Source organism: Bubalus kerabau, chromosome 5 (genome assembly GCF_029407905.1).
Source record: "Bubalus kerabau isolate K-KA32 ecotype Philippines breed swamp buffalo chromosome 5, PCC_UOA_SB_1v2, whole genome shotgun sequence".
In the NCBI taxonomy this organism is placed as follows: Eukaryota; Metazoa; Chordata; class Mammalia; order Artiodactyla; family Bovidae; genus Bubalus; species Bubalus kerabau.
In genome coordinates, this window is record NC_073628.1 from 124,028,693 (window position 1) to 124,051,359 (window position 22,667).

Genomic DNA, 22,667 nt, shown 5'->3' on the forward strand with positions numbered 1-22,667 from the left:
TTAACTCTCTTCAGCCTTTTTCCTTCCATCCCTTTAAGGTCTTCTCTGCTTCTTTGTACTTTTGGATATGGGCAAATGCTCAGAAAAGTCACGTGACCACAGATTTGTACCTGATGGGTACAGGAGACTCTTCCCCAAGAGCCCAGGAATTTGTCTGAGTTGTGGGACACGGAAGGAATTTGGAACGACATCCTCAGTGGCAATTCTCCGAGGACACTATTCAACCTAAGAAAGTGTTGCTCGAGTAAGACCACAGACTCCTACTAAAGCATCATTTTTGCAATGCCAAGGACCACAGAAAAACAGGAAAATCCTTTAATTTTTACAGCTACAGAGGCCAAGGCTTTCAGGGACGGGGACATTCGTCGGCCGGTGACGGCAGGGCAGGTCCGAAAACCCGGGCTCCTAGGCCTGGCTCCGAGAGCCTGGTTCGTCTTACCAGCTGCGTCTCATTAACTCCACCTCCGAAAATGCTAAGGAAGTTTCCTCCCAATGCCTACCCCGGCTGGGTGGGGCGATTCTGTGGCATGGAAAGAACCGGGGAAACGATTCTAACTCCTTGGGTACACTAATTCCTTGGGTATACTAACTCCTTGGGTACACTAACTGTGCGATTCCCGGAGGAGCGTGTGAGGGGTGGTTTAGACGCAGGTTTGGTACCCAGAGGTTCCAGGAGTCCTGGACAGATAACTTAAAAGATTGCCTACTCTGAGAAGCCACCCTCCTTTCTCCGGGTCTGTTTTCCCTGTGCAGTGACTGCGTGGGGACATCCTGCTTGGAGGGGTCCCCCGAATAAGGTGGGGCGCTCTAGGTCGGGGTGGGCCAGTCCCCGTCGCGGCCCCGCCTCTGCAGGTTGCGGAGTTCTCGAAGCGATTTTTCCCGCCCCACCCCCGCTCCCCGCCTTGGCTCCCGCCCGGGAGAGGCGCTAGGTGGGGTTGCTGTGGTCCCTTCGCCTTCCCCACTCCTCTCGCCTCTTACTCCAGGGGAGTTTCACCCCGTCCTCCCTGCTCAGCCCTCACCTTTGAAAACCTTCTCCCAAAGCCACCACATTTATAAAAGTGCGCGACTTCTCCCTGGCCTGCAGAAGGAGCTCCGGCAGCTCGGCATTCCTCGGATTCCAGCGCTGTGACGTCCCCAAGGACGCGCGCCCGGGGCTCGGGAGCCGGGGCTCCCCTTCCCGCGCCGCCCCCCCCGAGCCCCCGCGCGCGCGCCCGCCCGCCCCGCCGCATTCCTCCCCGCCCCCGGCGCGCGCCCCGCGCTCCCCCCGCGCCGCCGAGCCGGGCCCGGGGGTGGGGGAGTCGCGGCCGCCGGCGCCTGCTCCGTCCCCTCCCACTCGCCAGGCCCCTTCCTCCCTCCTCTCGCGGCCGCTCGCATTTCCTGCCGCTCTGGCTCTCCCGGCCCCTGAAAGTTCGTCCCAACTTTTCTCTCCCCGGAGAGGGCGCGGCGGGCGCAGTCCGGGGGCAGGTTGCCGCGCTCGTCCTCGCTCCGCCGCCTGCCCTCTGGACGCCGGTCCTCGGCGAGCAGCCGCCACTCCGTGGCCCCTGGCGGCGCGCCCCCTACCACCTCGGCCAGCCTCCCCGTCCCGGCCCCCTCTCTGGCGGGACAGCCCCGCGCCGGGGTGGTTCTCCTTTCCCCCCTTCTCCGGGCGCCCCCGCGCCAACTCTCGCGCCGGGATCGCGGCGGAAACCTCCCTCCCCTTTCGCCTCCTCCGGCTCCTTCCCTCCGCCCCTCCTCCGCCAGCCACTGGAATCAATTCCTTGGGGGGACTTGGGGCTCCGCCGCCCGCGGAGGGCAGCTTTTCGGCGCGGGACTCCGGGGTTCCGACGGGGCCATGTAAGCAGGTAAGCGGCGTCTGGGGCGGGGAGTCGGGCCCCAGGTTGGGGGCCGCCCTGGGCGCTCCGGGCGCCTTGTCGATGACTTGGGCAAACGCTGGCCACGCCGACTTGGGATCGGCGGCCCGGGACGCCTGGCAGGGCAGCGGGAGCGCGAGGGGCCGGGCAGCTAGACTTGTTAAGTGGCGGTGGGAGCCGCCCGCTAATGCGCACGGCTTAGAGTTACTATGGAAGGTGTGCGCTGTCTGCAGAGTGGACGGTGAAACTCACACTCTCGCCCCCTCCTCCCCACTGCCGTTTTCTTTTGGGGAACCACAGAGGGCCTAGTGAGGGCAGTTGAGATACCCAGACGGCGGGGGCCGGAGGATGAAAGCCAAAGACATCGCTGCCTCTCAAGCTGGAGAGGGTCCCCCGCCGCGACCCTCCTCTGTTCCACATCCCTGTCCCCCGTCCCCCCAACTACCCAGGAGACAGGATCTTGAGAGGGAGAAATTTCCATGCCCTTCCACTAGGCCACAGCCTTGCCACCAAACTCCTGGGGTTCTTGGCCCCTACTTGGGTTGTCGGCCGACTCACAGGGAGACCCTGTGGCCCCCTAATTTCAGAGCAGGTCTCCACCTGGAACGCCCCAAGTTCTGAGTATTAACAAGTTCCTAGGGTGGTGTTCAGACACCGTCTCCCCTTTCTCCTGGCATGACCCCTACTTACGGGGTTTCAACGCTCGGAAGGGGTTTTTCACCTTTTTGAGGAGCAGTGAGGGAGCGCTGCCCCGACACCCCCCCCCCCCCCCCGCCTTTCCTTCCCACTTCATCCAGGTCCAGTCACCCCTACCCCACCCCTCCCTACAGCTTAAGGCCGATTGTGGGCTTTCGCCTTCAGTCCATCCAGGGGCTGGCTGTTGCTGGGTCTTTGTGAAGGTGAGGAATTTCTAGACCGGCTGTGGATGGGTTACAGGGTTTCCACCAACGTGTGACTTTCTTCAAATAGGTTAGTTCGTTGGCCCATTCATTCAACAAACCTAGTATGGCAGTTTCTCCCCTGGGCTAGGAACTGGGGATACAAAGATGCTAAAACAGGATGTAACTGCAGCCTGCCGGAGGAAACACACTGGCTGATCTGGAAGTAGAGTGTCCTGAGAGGGCCTGGGAAGGCTAGGTCCAGAGGTGAGGGGGCCAGGTGTGCGCTGAGACTGGAGAGTTAAGATGTTGCTCACCTAGAGGACCAATTAGGAAAGTGCCTTCCAGGGGGGAGGAAAGAACTTGTGCAAAGTAAGAGTCATCCAAAATATGGGTGCAAGGAGATCATACCTAGTAGAGAGCTGGGCACTGAAAGGGGATTTATGGCTTGGTTGGTTCAGTGTAGCCAGGACAGCTTTTTTTTTTTAATATCAGATATTAAACTGGAAGCACTTAGGAACCAAGTAGCTTCCAGCGGCGCACACATCCCTTTTTGGATGCCTGATGCTGGTTCTGCAACAAGCAATGGTTGGGGGACCATCTACATTTTCATTGACACTAATTGGCTCATGCTCATGCCTGGTTTCATCGAATGGTACTGATTCCCTTTCAAAGGGCCACCTGACAGCAATAGGTGATAATACCGCAGCTTACAGAACCTTGTATTGAAGTCACCTTATCTTTTGGTGATGGCGTTAAAAGCATGTGCTTTGGGAATGATAGCCTTAACGAGTGGAAGCTGGAGAGCACAGATGCCCTTTTGCCTAATCTGACTGGGTGTCTGTGCTGTGCAGAGTGAGTCCGTGTGTGTGTCATTGTGTTTGTTGTAGTATTCTCCACTTTCCCACGTCATCGCGGCATCAGCACAGTTGAAGGAATGACTTTTCCATCCTCTGAAACTTTATGAAAAGCTGAACGCCTTCTAGCAGATTGTTGTCGCCTTCTGGTCCAGGATTCAGCAGATCCTGCCTAGAAAGCTTTTTAAAGTGCAGGAGCCTCCAGTACGTGGTTTGCTGCTCAAGGGTGCCTCTTCACTGGCCTGAAGTGGCGGTGTAGCATTATGCATAGTGGCTGCGTCCTGGCCGAGGTGGTGAAGTCCAGCTCTCGGTGACCTCAGACCAGTACATGTGAGTGAAAAGAGCACACTGCCTTCCTACAGTGCTGGGTAGGAAGTTGCCTCAACCTCCCCCAACCCCCCCCCCCCCCCAAAAAAAAAGAAAAAACCAAAAACACACCTTTCTTTATCTCAAGAACAGCCCCTGGACAATGGCTTTCCTGAAGGTATAGGACCTTCATGAGAAAAATGGCTCAAGAGAAACTCTTGCTATTCCCAGGTACCGGTACAGCCTCCATCATTGGCTTAAACATATAGTTGTTATTATTAACACTTTAGATATTCAGGTGTGTGTGGACCATGTGGAACAGACAGCTGTAATGGCAAGAGCATTTAGACTATTTTCATGTGGAGGAATCTTAAAAAAATCAGAGAAAAATTAGGATGTTTGGGAGAATTCTTTTCCTGAGTAGATGAGCCAGAAGTTGACAACTATGAGAACTTCCCCCTGCCCCAGTGCCTTCCCTCCTTATTAAGGGTTTCTGTTTTGGGCTTCAGGGATGTGAACATATACCCTTGGATTGCACCTTGTCCCCCACCTGGGTTCCATATTCTTATCCTTTGTCACCTGCAATCCTGCATTCGGACTTCTTCAGTCACGAAATGCTGTGCATTTTTTTAACTCATTCTAAGCCTCAGTGCAGTGTGTCTTATTAGAGATAAGGCAGGGGAAAGAGATAAGATGAAATCTTTAGCCAATTCAATTATTGCTGCTTGTGCTGCTTGAAAAAGAGGGAAAACAAGCACGTTTTTGTGGAGAAGAGGTTAAAATTGATGTCTAAAATAAGACTCTGTGGTCTCCCCTTACTGATTTAATTTACCCTTCCTCCCCGTCTGAGCCCCGGGGAGGGCTTATTGAATGGTTCAAGGGGTGTGTGTAGCAAATTCAGCAGCTTTTCTGGCCTGTTGGTGTGCTGGAGCCGGAGATCCAGGGTTGGGAGTTCGAGATAAGCTCAGTTTGTGTCCCAGCTCTGCCGTCTTTTAGCTGTGATGTTGACTGAACTTTGCAGCCCTTCCGAGTTTCCATTCCTTCATCTCTAAGGTGGGGGCAGTAGTTGTTAACCTGCCAGGATACTTGTGGGGAGTTCTGCGTAATGCCCTGTGCCCCGCTGCTAGCAGGGCCTCCCTCACACTGAGTAGGTGTTGGGTCAAGGATGACTATTTATATGTTCCAGGAGTTATATGTGGCCATGAATGTGCTCTTTGTGTGCCACTTTTTCCACAGCAGCCTGAATTCACATGCGTGCCAACATACACATAAGGCTTTGTCTTTGACCTTTTTTTTTTTTTGGTCTGTTGGCTCAAAGCAAACGTGTTGGCTGGCAGCTGCTAGCCCCTCATGTAGAAGGAGGGTGTGAGTTGCAGGACCAGGCAGTAGGTTAGTTTAGGGAGGGAAAGCCATGTAGACAAGGGCAGAAAAAGGGATCCTTTCCCCCATATGCTGCTTCCTATAATAAGAGTCTAGTGCTAATACAAGGATCCTTGCGTTTCTAATGTTGAAATCCAGTGAATTAAATGATGTTAGAATAAATCCGCCTGCCTTTAGCAAGAATGCAAAAGGTAGCTGATCCGCACAAATGAGTCTCTGCAGCCTTGCTCTCCTTCTTTGAAGCTCAGGTCTAAGGAGTCAATTGCAACGCGCCTCTCAGGTCCTGCCAGCTTCAGGTCGCTTGAACTTTAATGTTGCCTTTCATCTGAGAAGCCTGAAGTATTTGGCAAACATTAACTCACTGATCTTGATGTCAGCCTCCCAGCAGGAGGGGATGTTAGAAGAAAGGAACAACTCCTAAAACGTCAGGAGGACAGGTGTGTAGTAACTGTTCCAGAAGCCGAACGGATTGTTAGAGCCAAAAATTGATTGAGGATCCTACATGATACAGGATTGCAAACAGGTCCCAGGTGAAAGAAGACCCCTTTGAAGAGTAGAGGGAGAAGGTTTAGGAAAATGCAGATCAGGCGGTGGTTTTTGCTGTGGATAGGGAGAGGAAATCGCATTGCTACGACCAGCCATTGCCTTTGCTGTGTATTGCATGCATGCTGATTATGAAAATAAATAATCTCTGAATTATTTATAATTTTGAATTAGAGGATATGATGCAATTCTTGTGGATGAGGATTTAGAGTAGCTGAGGTGAAAGGTAAGTGACTAAGTACCTTTTTGTGGGATAGGAGTGGTTACGTGTCCAAGTTGGAGTATAAATGGCATATGAACATTGTTTTAATTTCCTTTCCCTTTTTCCTGTTGGTTCCATATGCCTTGGCTTGGTTTTGTTTCACTCTCCACTCAAGCTTTTGTTGGAGTTGTTTTATGGTCCTTGCTACTGGGGGGAAAAAAAAAACCACATTGTGGCCAGGCTTGGATCAAGCTTGTATGTAAAATCTGATACGAGGCTGATTTGGCTTAGTTCCTGAGGGGACTCCATTAGGCCCAGCTCAAGGATTTCATCCTTAGCCTGGTCAGTTAGCTTGACTCAGAAGTCTGTTGCCTTTCCAGAGGTCCTATAAACCCTAGGTGGCCATCCCATCCGTGCTTGATGTTGGTCAACCGGGAGGTGTCTGGTGAGAAAAGGAGGAAAAGCGTGGCATGACATCCTCTGTGAAGCTGAGCATCCTCTTCACATTTGTGATGTTTGAGATTTTAGTACTGACCGATATTCCTAAATCCGGGAGCTTTACCGTGAGGGCTGCTGACTTGATCTCCTTTGGCTTCATTGTTAAAAACTAGCAAAAGTTTCTGATGCTTGTCTTTGTGCAAAGTGTATCTTTTTCCAGCACTTCATTTCCTCAGGTCTTTGGGAATCTGTCTCCCAGGAGTTCTTTCTTTCACACTCCATTCCCTTCAGGTAATTGGGACATTAGCTAAGGCGGTAGTGAGCCTCGGAATCACCTGGAGGGCTCATTAAACACTGTTTGCTGGTATTATCCCCCATGCCCACCCCAGCTTCTGATTCTGTAGGTCTGGGGTGGGCACTGAGAATTCGTATTCATAAGACACTCCCAGGTGATGCTAATACTCCAGGTCCTTGGTCCAGCATTTCGAGAATGGCTGAGCCATTTTGGTCCATCCACCCCTGTCAGCCTTGCGTTTTTCACTGCAGTGGTTTGAACGATTCTGGGTCTGGTGGTTTTGGAGCTCTGGAGAGGCTGGGAGTCACTTAATGGTAACTTATTCCTGGCTAGGCCCATGGAGAGCATAAATCAGATGCTTCTATTTTAATGGATTTGCATGCTACCCTCTCCCATCTGACCCCACCGCTCGGTTCTACACAGTTTGGTTTATCTGGTACTTCTCTCCATCTACTTATCCGCTATACGTGCCCTATTCTACCTGTCTCAAATTGAACTCATTAGTTTCTTGCCACAAAAGCTGCTGCCTCTGTATTTCCTGTCTTACTGACATGAATTGAGTTAGCTGCTGAAGCCAGGCACTTGGAGTTCTCTTCAACATGTCACTCTTTGTTAGCACCCAGCGCCACCGCCCCCGCCCCTCAAACCCCCATAACAAACCCAATTAGTCCTTAGATCCTTTGAGTTTGTGTCTCTAAAGTATCCTTGTTTTGTTCCTTTCCCTCCAACACCACTGCCTCTTGGGATTGTTCAAGAGCTTCAAAGTCTGTCTTTCACATTCTCTTCCTCTCTTCTCTTAAAGAGCTTTTTAAAACGCAAACCTTTTATAGTATTTAAATTCTTACTGTGCTTCTTAGTACCTGTATGATAAGGCTTCCTTACCCTGACTACCTTTGCATTCCCTCTTCTTGTCTATATGCGAGGGCCCTAAGACCCTAAGGGTGATGTGTAATCCCTTCTCCTTTATTCCTTACATTCCGACCCAGACTGACCTGTTCCCCTTGGCTGCCTGCTTAGCCTCCGCACCTTCAGCTAAAGCTTTCCCTGACCTGACACTCCTTCCCACCGCCAGTGAGGCATTCCTTTCTTTATAGTTCCAGAACACTTTGCAATTAGCTCTATCGGTAATTTCTGTCTCACCATATTATTTATGTTTACCTCCCTGTCTCCTCTACTAAGTTATAAGCTTTTCCCGGCAGGACTTACATTTTATTTGGTTCAGAATCCCTGCCCTGTATGGAGGTTGGCTAGAAAGAGCCACGGCTTACCTTTACTGGTGCTGACTCTATCCCAGTGTTCTTAGCACTTTCTATTAAGTCTTTCAACAACGCTGTAAAGTAGGTACTATTATTATTGCTGTTATGCAGAGAATGAAGTGGAGTTGACTTTTTATAAAGAAGTGTTTAAAGAATCCATGAATAATTGCATTTCTGAAATGCTGACCTGGAGGTTTAGAGCCCAGTTTGGTGTTGAATTTATTGTTTATTCTTTAATAGGAGGTGTGGCACGCTGGGAAGATTATATCATGTTAATGACTGCATGTGATTTTCAAAGTTAAACAGATATCAGTCCTGTTTATGATACACATCTTATTTGTTCATTTGAGGAGGCGAATCACATCCCTGAGCTGTTTTCTCAAGCTACTGAGACTCTGGCTCTTATTGTTGTTTTGTTTTACTTGGTTACTTTCAAACACGTAGTTATTTTCTTTCTCAATTTTTCAAACCTAGGAAACCTTGCAGATCAAGGGAGTGTAAATATCACATAAAAATGAGTAAGTAGGAACACCTGGGGCTTAAGGCATAAAACAAAATTGTTTTCACAAGTTTAGAGGTACTATTGATTAGAATATGTTTAATTTCATTTCTGTGCATTATTTTCTTTAGTGCCTTATATTAATGAGGAAAAGGCAAATCACTCATTATTCAACCTCTGAGTTGCTAGTCTTTAAAATGGAAGAGAGAAACCCTCCGTGACACTGTCATAGTGGATGCCAACCTGTCCTTAACCAAGATATCCTGCTCTGCATGGTGGTGGTGTTTAGTTGCTCAGTCGTGTCCAGCTCTTTGCGACCCCTGTGGACTGTAGCCCGCCAGGCTCCTCTGTCCGTGGGATTTCCCAGACAGGAATACTGGAGTGGGTTGCCATTTCCTTCTTCAGGGGATCTTCCCGAACCAGGGATCGAACCCATGTCTCCTGCTTGGCAGGTAGATTCTTTACCACTGAGCCACCTGGGTTCTGCATATAGAACCATGTAACAAGCAGCACTGATATCACTGATGTTATCCCCCAAATCATGAGATGGGCTTTAGTCATTATTTCAGTTCTCAAGTAAAAGGAATTAAGGCCGATTTCATGGTCATGAAAGTGAGTTTGTTATGAATTACATGTACATACTATATATACTTGAGCTTGATCCTTTAAGGTTCTCCATGAATAACAACCCCCGCCCCCACCCCGCAACCAATGTTCCTCTGATTTCTTCAGCTTTATGTCCTGCTATTCCCCAGGGTTCTGCCACGCTGCAGCTGTTTCCTGAACAGGTCCCAGGAATCCTAGAGCTCAGCCATCCTAACCTGTCAAAAGCATCTTCAAAGGTCCACCGTAAACACCACTCCCCTGGACAGCCTTCCTGATCTCACCTCCCTCGACCGGGCCCCTCTGCCACTTTTTATAAAACTTTCTTTATTTGGCTCTATCAGGTCTTAGTCGCCACAGGTGGGGTCTAGCTCCCTGCCCGGGGATTGAACCTGGGCCCCACCCTGGGCTGTCTGTGTTGGGAACGTGGCGTCTTAGCTGCTGGACCACCAGGAAAGTCTCCCCTCTGCCACTTCATCTTGGCATTGACCTCTCTGTGCTCTGTGTCCTGGTTAACCTGTCTCATCCCTCTCTTGAGCCTGCCAGCTGCCCAGGAGCTGCCACTGGCCTCACTGCTCTCCACGCCCCTCCTCCGCCCTGGCACAGACTGCCCCAGACTGTTGCTTCTCTTCTGCTGCTGGTCTCCTGCTTGCCCCGGTGATCCCCTCTAAGGCTACCCCTTTTCTCTCCATGACAACAGTTCCTTCAGGAAAGACAGTTATCTCGACCTCTCTTTGTCACCTGTTCTGCTGCTGCCAGTGCAGAGACCAGTCCACCCTCTACACTTCAGAGTCTTGTTTTAAACACATCTGGGACTTCCCTAGGGGTCCAATGGGTAAGACTCTGCGCTTCCACTGAATGGAGGGTAGCGGGGTGCAGGGTTCATCCTTGGTTGGGAACTAAGATCCCACATGCTGTGTGGTGCAGCCCCCCAAAAACAAAAAAAAGCACGTCTGAATTTTCCTTCTCTTGCTTGAAATCTAGTTTGCCGTTTGATACTGTTCAGAGATACATGCACCAGTCATAAAAGTAAAGTTGAACCTTGAACAGTGTGTGTATTGAGGGGGGGCACCAACCCTTCACACATTTGAAAATTCTCATGTGACATAGACTTGTGTACCCTCCCCCGCTGCCCCCATATCTGTGGTTCCACATCCATGGATTCAACAAATGCAGATCAGGTAGCACTGTAGGTACTTATTATTGAAAACAGTCCAAGTATAAGTGGACCCATGTAGTTCAGATCACGTTCAAGGGTTAACTGGGTAAAGAAATACCAGAAAGACAATAAACCCCAAATACAGGGGACGAGGTGGTAGTGAAGGTGAGGGGAGAAGTGTAGTGTTCTTTTATTCCCTAAGCTGAGTGGTTGGAACATGTATGTTCACCATGTTCTCTTGTGTGTCTAATGTACTTACTTTTAACAATACACAAAGCTGCCCAAGGTCAAGTGCAAACTTAGCTGAGCTTTCCAGGCTCTGCATGCATAGCTCTTGTTTCCACCTAACCTAACTGCTAGCCTGGGCTGGAAACATTTCTCACGGTTGAAACATTGTGGCTTTGACTAATGTCTACTGTCACTCTTCCATGAATTCCTTTTCCCATCTGATCACATACTAATTTCTTCTGTTCTATATCTTCTTAGATGTTTTGTCCGACATTCCTTTTTTATCATTTGGAAGAGTTCCTTGTCACCTGGTCTGTCTTCTTTTGGTCTTCTCCTCATTCTTTACTGATATGCATCACATTAAATTATAGCTGTTTGTTCATCTATCTCCCCACAGTTTTGAGCTCTTTGGTGACATGTTTTGTAGATTTATTTATCTTTGGGTTCTTGGCACTGGCTGCAAAGTAGATATTCAATAATTGCTTGGAATTGTTGAGTCATAGATGTAAGATTAGGGTTTTTAATTGAAGTAATTTTTTTTTTTTTAAAGAGCGTGTCCAAAAAAACTTCAAAGCAAATTGAAGGAAGGAATATCTTGTGGATTCAGTATCAGAAATGTAGACTGTAGACTGAATTGATTTATACATGTGTGTGATAAGTCACTTCAGTTGTGTCTGACTCTTTGCAGCCCTATGGACTGCGGCTTGCCAGGCTCCTCTGTCCATGGGATTCTCCAGGCAAGAGTACTGGAGTTGTTGCGACGGTAGTGGGTTGTCATGCTCTCCTCCAGGGCATCTTCCCAACCCAGGGATCGATTTATACATGGATTTCGTAAGTCAAACCCATGATTAGTTTTAGACATTGTTTCTTCTGCTTTCCCCATTTACCTTATGGTGACAGGGGATAGTGTAATTGTTTTGGTTTGTTCTTGTTGTCCTTTCCCCCCATGATCACAGACTGTGCCGATGTTTTCTGTAGCAGTGTCCGAGACTCGGTGTGAGTCTAGGTATGGAAGTAGATCTGGGCTGTGAAGGGGTACCACTTGTTGTAAGAGTGACTTCTGCCATCCATGCTACTTGCTCTGGGATAGAGAAGCAACACGTCCTTGTAGAGGAGAGGCAGCAGGGTTTATTTTTGCGGCAGACGTGTCCCACTGCAGAGCTATAGTAACCATAATGAAGGAGGATTATGCTGTATTAGGTTTATGAAGGGTGTACTGGTCTGTTACCAGGGTCAGTGGTGACAGCTCAAGCCAGCAATTAGGTTTCATTAAAGACTCCAGCAGGCAATTAGCATTCGTTTCTGCCAATGAAATCCTATGATCTATTAAGCGTATTCTTTTTCATTAGACATTTTGTAAACTGTGCTTTACATGACAGAGGTACACTTTTTTTTTTTTAGACATACACACGTCTCCAAATTATCATTTGCAAAATGGGCTTTTAGACTCTCTGTGTTTAAACCTGTTGGTATACTAACATTCTGGGTGGATTGTGCTGTTTTAAAATCTGTATACTTTTAAACATTCATACAGGTTCTTTTATTCAAAGGCAAGGAGTTTGTTATGGAATATTATATAATTATGTGATTTATGAGGGGGAAACAGTGTGACTGATGTGAAATGAATTATAATAAAACTCTAAAATAATGAAATGACACCTACCAGTTTTAATTATATTCTCTAGAAAATTATTGTTTTACTTAAGAGGCATCTAAAAATAAAGGCTGGGAAGGATGATTTGTGCTGTGCTTCAGCTGAGCAGCTGTTTGGTTGTTTTGAAAATGAGGCTTATTTTCCAAGGGGTGGGTTTGGTACAAGTGAATGTTTCATGTAGCTTCATCCTTAGGCATGCGTTTAGGCATTTAAACTTTGCCTGTGAATATGATGTGATGTTTACACTTACTACATCATTAAAAGAAATTTCCTCCCTCCTCTCTTTTTACCTATTCCAGTCCTTTCTCCTCGCTTCTTGCTTCTTCCCTCCCTTCCTTCTTTTGTAATAAATTGCCTTCATGTGGAGGACTCTGATAGGTTAATTGGGGTTTCCCTGGTGGTTCAGTGGTAAAAAATCTGCCTCCAATGCAGGAGACGTGGGTTCAATCCCTGGGTTGGGAAGATCTCCTGGAGGAGGAAATGGCAACCCACTCCAGTATTCTTGCCTGGAAAATCCCATAGACAGAGGAGCCTGGTGGGTCTACAGTCCATAGGGTTGCAAGGCATTAGACATGACTGAAGTGGCTGAGCACAGCACGCACAGACAGGTTAATTACTGTATATGTATCAGGGATGATAAAAGGGAGAATTGCAGAGTACAGCCTATCAAGCTGGAAACATGGTATAAAGGTCCGTACAGATGTATATTTCCATGAGTTTCCATGTAGGCTATCTTCCTGTTGTTTGATTCTCTTGATTCACTTATCATTTCTCTCATTTGTAGACTGCTATCCCCACCCAGAGACAGAATGGTAATAGTGGCTGAGCATAGCAGCTTGAGAAGGAAGCTGCTGAGAAGCTCCTGGAGAAGGAAATGGTAACCCACTACAGTATTCTTGCCTAGAGAATTCCATGGACAAAGGAGCATGGCGGGCTACAGTCCATGGGGTCACAAAGAGTCAAACACATCCGAGCGACTATCACTCACTCACTCACAGCAGCTTGAAATCTGTGTATATGAGTGTATTAAAGACTCCAAGAAGTCTTGCAATAAACAAAAATAGGTTGAATTTATTTAAGGACTTTTTTTTTTTTAAGTCAATTTTATGGAACACGTAATCTCAAGGGACATGAATATTATATAAAATACTTTCTAGGAAAATCTCGGTTTAGAAGGTGGCTGTAATAGAGAAGGCTTGTTTGTTGTCTTTAAGAAACCCCACGTCTAAATTAGAGAATATAGTGACTTAGATTATTACCACGAATAAACATTAAAAGTCTTTGTAAGCAGACTAGGCTAACTTTATACTTTTTATTAGTTGAATTTTGGTGGGGGGAGTGGCAGTGGCGGGGAGAGGCACAGAACAAGAGCAAGTTTAAAATAAAATAATCAAGACTTTATTTGCAAACCAACTTTCAAAGAAAGTTGTAGGAATAGTAAACATCTAATTTTATGTATTTGTACTACATAAAGAAGAGTAATGTTCCAATTGGATTTGAGGCACTACAGCAACCTCATCTTTCAAAGAAAGATCCATGTATCTTCACTAATCCGTCTAGTTGAGGCCAGAAGCTGTAATTAATATATACACTACCAAAAAATCTTGATTCTCGAAATTTTGGCAGCCAGCCATTTCCCCCACTCCCAGCCCTTATCATTCTGCCTAAAGAAAGCAGTCTGGCTTAGGAGGTATAAACCGTTGAGGGCTGTAGAAATGTCACTGCAATTATTTTATTAATAGCTGCCACTGGGACAGTTGTTTCGTGTAACTGGGCATTTAACGCAGATGCTGTGACTATCACATGACCAGTTTTTCTCTTCCATGGCCTTTTTATTATCTCTAGCTAATTTGCTCATTATTTCCTTCAGTTTTCCCCACTTTCATTCCTGACCTTTTGCGAAGTGGAACTTTCTGTATGGAAACCCCTTTTCCTCTACAACCTTTCAATTCATAACAGTCTTATGAAAGAGAAGTTATTTTTATCTATAGTTTATCTTTGAGACATATAAAAGAGGTTATTAGCTAACAAATCACAGCTACCAAGTGGAAGAAGTGGATTTGAGCTCATTCCACAGCCCAAGTTCTGAACTGGAACCCTAGGCCCAGAAGTCGACGCAGGTCAGGGACATCTGTTCTTCCTGCCTTCCTCTTTCTTTCTTTCCTTTCATCCATTTGCTTAATAAATGTATCCTGATGTTTTTGAAGGTGGGGATGTTTTTCTGAGGTCTTAATCTTTAAAAGACTCAGCAACCATTCAGGTAGCCACTAGGCACATGTGAGCAGATGGCAATTGAAATGTGACTAGTTTGAGGTTCAGTGTGTTGTCTCAAGTATACACCAGATTATTGCAGAATTAGTACAACAGCAGCTACAAAAAGAATGTTAGGTATTTCATTGTAATTAAAAACAATTCGATTACTTCTTGAAATAATTTTCAGATATACTCAGTTGAATACAATCTATTATTAAAATTAATATCTTGTCTTCTGTTTTGCTCTTTAAATGTGACTATTGGAAAATTTTAATTACCTATGTGGCTTGCATTTGTGGTCCACATTATGTTTTGAGGACATAATGAGTCCTTGAGGACAGGACTGGTACAGATGGTTATCCAGCTAAGCTTGGGAAACCTAACCCCTGAGTGATGCCTCAAGACTGAGGGAACAGGGGATGTGGACGAAAATTAGAAATAGTTTTTGGTGATGGTGAAAAGCGAACTTGATGGTGCCTTAGGATGGCCAGCAGAGAGAGGCTAATATTAGCTGGCATTTATTTGCTACTTACCATGAGCAAATACTTTGTCAAGCACTTTAAATGGATTATCTTTTCTATCCTTGTAACAACTCTGTGAAATAAGTGCTCTCATTGGCTTATTTTATAGATGAGAAACCTCGGGCTTAAAATGGCTAAGGCACAAGATCCTACACTAAACACTAGTAAATACTAGTATACTGTGTAAATGCACAGTAAATACTAGTTTACTGTGTAACACCATTAGCATGCAAATTCAAGTACATGAATGATGGGACTCAGTGTCAAATCTGGGCATGAATCCAGAACGTGTATTTGTAACCCCTCTGCATCACTGCCTCTCAAAAGCAAAAAAGAAAACATTACCTGGAATCAATCAGTAACAGTTCCTTGATTCATTCAGTGCCTAGAAAGGACACACGTTCCTCTCCGCAGCCCTGGCCGCCGTCATCTTTGAGTTAGGGAATGCAGGACAACCATCGATGACGTCAAGTTATCAAGAAACGGTGAAGTTATGCCAGTTTACTCTCTTTACTAATCCAGGGTTGTCTTAATTAGAAAGGTATTTACCAGAAGTGTGCTTCAGATTGCTTTTAACTGAGAGACGTTGATGCATCTCATAGCAAGTACAGATTTTGTAAATATAAGTATTAGATCTTTTTCCTTAGTATAGCTATAATACTTTTCAAAAATTGGTAAAAGTGTATTTTACAAATCTATTTAATTTTTTAGCCTTTGTTCTTATGTAAACATATTTTTGTAGTTTTATAGAAATGCCCCTGCAAATATGCATGTTTTTCATCTTTCTTACTATCTTAATAATGAATGTTATATATCTACATATAATTGACATACTGTGAGCTCCTTTTTTTTTGTTGTTGAAAATACATTTATATTTCTTGCTATCTCATAAATAATATAGTGAGAATCTTCACATTAACAATTTTTTTGAGAGTCTTTATTGAATTTGTTACAATATTGCTTGTTTTATATATTTTGGGTTTTTGGCCCTGAGGCATGTGGGATCTTAACTCCCTGACCAGGATTCAAACCCCAGCCCCTAGCACTGCAAGGCAAAGTCTTAACCAGTGGACCACCAGGGAAGCCCCACATTAACAGTTTTTAAAAATTACTACTGAATTTGTTTAATAAATTTCTGTGAGTAACAGTACTTGTTCTAATAAACACAATTCTTGAATCATACAAATGTAGTGGAATTTCAAACAGGTCATAAATAAATTCCGAGGTAGCACAACTTATTTTCTGGTAAGTAATGTCTTTTCAGATCTTGCTTTTGCACAGTGTTTGATGACTAGAAAGTGGATCATCCCTGAAAATAACTCTTGCTTTTGTCTGTTTTTTTTTTTTTTTTTAATAATTCCCTTCCTTGTAGTCTGACGAAAGAATTTGATCAACCCTGAGTTCTTACTTTCTAAAACTGAGTAACCTTTCACACTAGATTCACTTTGAGCATAATTGTTCACTAATCTTTATATCATTTAATGCAGAAAAAAGTGTGTTGGATAGAATTACTTCTGTTATAATTATGATCTGTATATATGTATTAATATAAGTGAAAGTTGCTCAGTCATGTCCAACTCTTTGCATCTGAGCCACCAGGAAAGCCCAAGAATATTAGAGTGGGTAGCCTATCCCTTCTCCCGTGGATCTTCTCTACCCAGGAATCAAACCAGAGTCTCCTGCATTGCAGGCGGATTCTTTACCAGCTGAGCTACCAGGGAAGCCCTATATTGATATAAAGGTAGCATTTAAAAGGGAATTAAAGATATATAAGTAGCTGCTTTATCGATAAAAATAATCATAAACTTGTTACATCATTCTAAGTTAGTTAATTCCTGGTGCTTGTTGGCTTGCCTTATTTTATATAAATGTCTGGTAAATGCCTTTGAGTTTCATCTTCTATTTTCTCACAAACATTTTTCAAATACATTTTCCTATATCAGCTACTCTATACCTTGCCATATTTTCATGACTGTTGTATTAGTTTTTGATATGGTAACAAAAGAGGTTCTAGTGTCTCAGTGGCTTATGACAACACGTGTTCCCTGTCCGTGTGATGTGAGTGCTGCAGTGCCCTGTGGCTCCAGGTGGCTTGACTGGGCCTTGGTACCACTCCACACGTCTTCACATCCGGGACCGAGGCTAAAGGTCAGCCCCCATCTGGGGCATGCTGTTCTCATGACTGAGGGCAGGAATAATGTGAGAGGTTTGCAGTCTCATTGACAGCTGCTGCATGGAGGTGGAAGGGCTTCCCAGGTGGCACTAGTGATAAAGAACTTGCCTGACAGTGCAAGAGATGTAAGAGACCTGAGTTCGATCCCTGGGTTGGGAAGATCTCCTGGAGGCGGACATGGCAACCCGCTCCAGTATTCTTGCCTGGGAAATTCCATAGAGGAGCCTAGCAGGCTACAGTCCATGGGACCCCGAAGAGTTGGATATGACTGAGCTCCTGAGCATGGAGGTGGCAAGTAATGCTGTCTGCTCACATCTCATTGGCCAAAGTATATCCCGTGGCCAAGCCGCAGGCCAGTGAGTTGGAGACCAACATTGGCCTGATTCCCAGGCAAGTCACAGGGATATGGATGGGATACATTATAGGAAGGGAGCAAAGAGTTGGCATCAGTAATCTCATCTTTTATACCATCATTGACTTAACTATTCTTTTATGGTTTGGTATTTGGATTGTTTTCAACGTTAACAGTTATAGATAGCATTGCAGTCAACATTGTTGAACAAATTGTATTTATTTATCTGCAGAGTATTTTCTTAGAATACAGTTTCTGAAGTAGGCTATCGGGGTCAGAGGGCATGGATTGCTTATAGATCTTGTTACATATGGCCAGATTGTTCTTTACAAAGGGTATCAGTTTATAGCATCATCATCAATATTTAAGTATGCAGTTTTCATCATTGCTTATCACTTAATTTTTGTAATTATCAAGGATGGTATTTTAAAACAAAATGTTTAGAACAAATTGTGTTTTCTTTTCTATTAAATTGAATAAAACCAGGGTCACTTATAATTTCCTTTCCCAGTTTCTGAAGGTCATTGTAAGTAAATACTCATTTTTGTCTTCTGTTTTTCTCAATACACTGTTTCTTAAATACACCTTTATTCTTGCAGTAAAACAAAATGGGGAAAAAAGTAGAAAGAAAGCATATATTTGATTTGAGGTTTTATAACTTTTATCCAAAGCAAATCAGTAATTATTACTGTGGAACTAGGTAAATGGCTGAACCTACTCAAATTGCCGACTTTTGCTGCATATTTCAGTCTTAGGAGAGGAGATTTGTTTATTGTTCTATTGCCTAACATTGGATGGCTTTAATTCCATGGCATTCAGATTCCCCATGGCCGTATGGTTTCTATAGCAGAGAATACCAATTGAAACTTAAGAACCAGTCTTTCCTACAGTTTCCCCCCTCAAACTGTAAACTAAAACTCTTTATTACCAACTGCATCCTCTCTCTTGGCTTACATTACAAGTGTCATGTTGCCTGCTGCTATGCTTGTCTTTGGTTTCTGCTTAGAAATAGTAGTATCTAAACATGCCCATCAATGTCCTTGGTTATGCTTCCTCATGTAAGGATCTGAGATCTCACAGCCAAGGAAACAAGAGTTGCCAGACAGATAAGAGAAATCCTTAGGCCACTCAATCCAGAGTGCATAGGCAGAATAAACAGGTGTGTGTGTGGGTGTTCATTCATGTTTGGATGGGAAATGGTGTGCTGGAATTTGGGGGCGATAGGTTTGATTTTGCAGCTACCATTGGAGTGCAAATGCCTCCCACCTCATTTAGCAGAGGAATGTTAAAAATCCTCAGAACTGAGAAATTCATTTTCGAGAGACGGCCTGGTCAAGCTCGCAAGAAATATTACAACTCAGTGGGAAACAAGTGTATGCGTGAGCCAGACATCAGTGTGTGAACCAGAGTTTATTTGAACAGTTACAATAGGTGCTGATTGCAGAATGTTATAAGTGTGAGTATTTATAGAGTATTACTATCACGAATAGTAAGACTCAGATTAGTGTTGAAGAAATATTAATTTCAATAGATTTGCCATGAAAGTCTTTGGGGTTTTGTTCCTGAGATGGTTTCCTGTTTCAACTTAAGTTCATTTTGTATAGGTCTTCTTGAAATTTGGTGCACATTTCTTTGGAAGATGAGGACCCTTGGTTTATGAAGTTTTGATTTGGTAATTAAATCTTTTAGGAAAATTGGATTCTAAGGCTCAAAGTAAGGAAAATGAGGATTTTTATGTTAATATAGTGAAAACCAAGTAATCGCAGAAGAGGAGCTTTTAAAAATCAGTGTTGTAAAATAGGATATTTGTTTTATATTGAGTGGTGATATATCTACATTGAATTTATAAGCAGAACGTTATTGCTGAACTTTTCTCAAAGGTTGTCATGCTCACTGTAAATGTTTTCTTAAGCTGCTAATAATTTTAAAGACAAAAGAAGTGCTTATCCTTGCAGTGTGTTCCTCTGTTCCGATATCTGTATTTCAGAGTTGAGGCTAAGGGTGTAAAGGTGAAAGTGAAAGTGTTAGTCCCTCAGTCGTGTCCGACTCTTTGCGACCCCGTGGACTGTAGTCTGTCACGCTACTCTGGGGATTCTCCAGGCAAGAATATAGGAGTGGGTAGCCATTCCCTTTTGCAGGGATCTTCCCAGAGATCGAACCTAGGTCTTCTGCATTGCAGGCAGATCCTTTATGGTCTGAGCCACCAGGAAAGCCCAAGGGTGTAAAATATATGTAAAAGTTATATTTACATATTTTTTAAGGGTGTAAAATATATGTAAATATAGCTTTTAGGTCTGGGATTGATGGTCCCACTTATGGGACTCTGTACAGTGTTGCCCCAAATGAGTTAGTGTTACCCTGTTCACTCCTCAGGACTTCTTCCTTTCTCTTCCATTTTCCTTCCTTCTTAGTCTGTGTGTTGGCCTAAAAGTGGAATCCACTTATAGAGTGCTGTGCTCTGACCGTGTTCCCCTAAGATTCATATGCTGAGATCCTAACCCCCAGAGGTGATGCTTTTAGGAGTGAACTTTAAAATGCTTAGGTTGTGAGGGTAGAGCCCTTATTAAAGAGATTAGCGCCCTTATTAAAGAAACTCCACAGAGTTCCGTAGCCTCTTCTGCCCTGTAAGGATTCAATGAGAAGTCTGCAGCTTGGAAGAGGGCCCTCACCCAATCGTGATGACACCCTAATCTCAGAATTCCATTCACCAGAACTGTGAGCAGTAAATTTTTGTTGTTTGTAAACCACCCAGTCTTTGGTATTTTGTTCTAACAGCCCAAAAGAACTTGGTCTCATGGCTTAACCCGATGGGCGATTATCAGGTGCAATGCTGTGGTCGTTTACCTGGGAAGACCTGTGACTACCAGACAGTTTTAATACACCTGCATCCAACTGACTGTGTCTTTCACCAGCATTGAGTGTTCAGTGCTTTTTAGACATAACACAGACTTGGGGTTCTTCCCTCCCATTGTTGGTCATGTAGTACTTAGTACCTATTTGTTGATATCCACAAGTTGCCTGAAGCAGTTCTAAGGAGGGCAGTGGCAAAAACCATGTTAATTTCCCTCCTGTCTTCTTGCTCCAGGCTCCCCACAGAAACATAGGCAACACACTGTGTTGCACTGGCGTGCTCAGTTGTCAAATTCAAGTGCGTTCTGGGCGGTGGCTACCTTGTGAGTGACCTGTCATCTTCCCCTTGCTGCTTTGAGGACCTTGGTCTCACAAGCACGGACTTGGGTTGTGATCAGGTATACTTGACTTACAGCTTAGAATCCACCATCCATGACTGAAGTCCCATTTTAAAAAACAACCATACTTCAATTCTTTTTCTTTTATTTTTGGCCATGCTGAGTGGCTTGGGAGATCTTAGTTCCCTGACCATTCATCTTTATGTGTACTTTATTGATTTTTTAAATGTTGTTTATAGATTTTCTTTTGGTGGGGGAAGCAATGAAGAGAAAAAAAAAATGTAAAAAAAAAGAAATCCAGACAGCATTTGTCTGAAAGACTTCAGGATCTGCTTAACTGTATTCCCCAACTACTTTTTAGAATTTTCTATTGGTTGATTGTGATTGGCTAAGCATATCTCAGCATGCATTTCTGTGCTACTGTGAAATCAGGTCCATTTTTAAACTACTTGAGTATTCAGACTCTCGGATGTACCTGCTAGAAGGAAATATTGTTATGCCAATAGGAGTTTTTAGTTGATGAAAGGAAATGCTAAAAAAGAAGAATTAAAAGTATAATTACAGTAATGTTTAAGGGTCATTCTGAACAGGTAGCAGAAGAATCAGTGCATGTAACAGACTCTGCTTGTTCTTTAGCAATAGCAGAATGATCTATTTCTCTTCATTATACATTTTTGAGTCTTAAACGGATTTGCCAAAACCCATTAGTCCTTTTGAGCTGAGAGTGAGCAGAGTCCCTTTGAAAGTTTAGCTTCTCAGTATAATTTCTCAGTTGGCATTGGTCATTTCTGGTTGAACTCAAAATCAAGTTCCTTAACCAGCTAAGTCAAAGACCAGACCTGATATGTAGACAGCCTCTGTTGGCATTTGGACAGAAATTTCCAGATATCCTGGGACATGTGATCTGAGTCTTATGTCTTGATCAGGGTTTTCCCCCATGAAGGCATGAGGGCTTTCCTACTGCCCTCTTGGATAATATACACCTTTTTTTTTTTTTTTTTTGCCTTTCCTGGCTTGTATCTCTGGCTCTTTAATTCTTCATTACTTTCTTCTGATTTTCTATTCTACCCTCCTGTTCTGTCCCTTCTTTCATCTATCATTTCTTCGACACATCCCAGGTTTAATATAAAAAAAACAAGCAAATAAGAACCTCTAGACTTTTGAATATCTTGCCAATAAAAATGCCCAGTCTTCTCTGCTGTGTCTGGGCCAGTCAAGACTGGGTTAAGACCTTGAATATCTTTGTTCCTGGGAGCTGTGCTCAAAGAATTGCTTTTCTACTCAAGTTAGTTCTGTCTCTCTCAAATGATATGTATCTTTCTAGTGTCTGGGTGGAGAAGGCAATGGCACCCCACTCCAGGACTCTTGCCTGGAAAATCCCATGGACGGAGGAGCCTGGTAGGCTGCAGTCCATGGGGTTGAGAAGAGTCAACATGACTGAGTGACTTCACTTTCACTTTTCAGTTTCATGCATTGGAGAAGGAAATGGCAACCCACTCCAGTGTTCTTGCCTGGAGAATCCCAGGGACAGGGGAGCCTGGTGGGCTGCTGTCTATGGGGTTGCACAGAGTCAGACACGACTGAAGCGACCTAGCAGCAGCAGCAGTGTCTGGATACCTACTGTGAGTTGTTACTAAACAGACTCTCAGGGTAGTCTCCTCATTGTGCATATTTTACTGGTGACTGAATACATTAAAATGATATTTTCTCATAGATCACTGTTTAACCTAGAAAACTGAATAATGACTTCATTGCATGATATTTGAGCTGCTGTTGGTATGCGTACACTCAGCTTGATTTTAATCACTTTGATCACACATATGTCTAAAAAAGCTACTACCCCTTAAAAAAGCAGCACTATTATGCACTGACTAGCTTGTTACGTGAGAGTCCCTTAGGTCGTGTAAGATGAAACTGCGCTGGGCAGATGTGTAATGGGCTAAGTCCAGTTTGAATTTTTGCAGACTCTCCACTCATCCTCCATCATCACCCATGTGGTCTAGTCGCAAGTGCTCTCCTGTGCAATTTAAGA

At 44.5% G+C, this 22,667-nt stretch overlaps 1 protein-coding gene across 9 annotated transcripts in view; it reads left to right on the top strand.

The window, feature by feature from the left end:
• Positions 1-1,288: 1,288 nt before the first annotated feature.
• PTPN14 (protein tyrosine phosphatase non-receptor type 14) overlaps positions 1,289-22,667 on the top strand; it is a 190,255-nt gene continuing 168,876 nt past the window's right edge. For 5 of the 9 annotated variants that reach the window (XM_055582980.1, XM_055582975.1, XM_055582978.1 and 2 more), the window contains exon 1: positions 1,289-1,841. The gene's annotated coding sequence lies outside the window, so the exon portion shown is untranslated. Of the gene's footprint in view, positions 1,842-2,706; positions 3,584-3,607; positions 3,916-4,137; positions 6,041-19,017; positions 20,696-22,667 lie in introns of those variants that run through there. The other 4 variants (XM_055582982.1, XM_055582981.1, XM_055582985.1 and 1 more) reach the window with 4 other exon arrangements.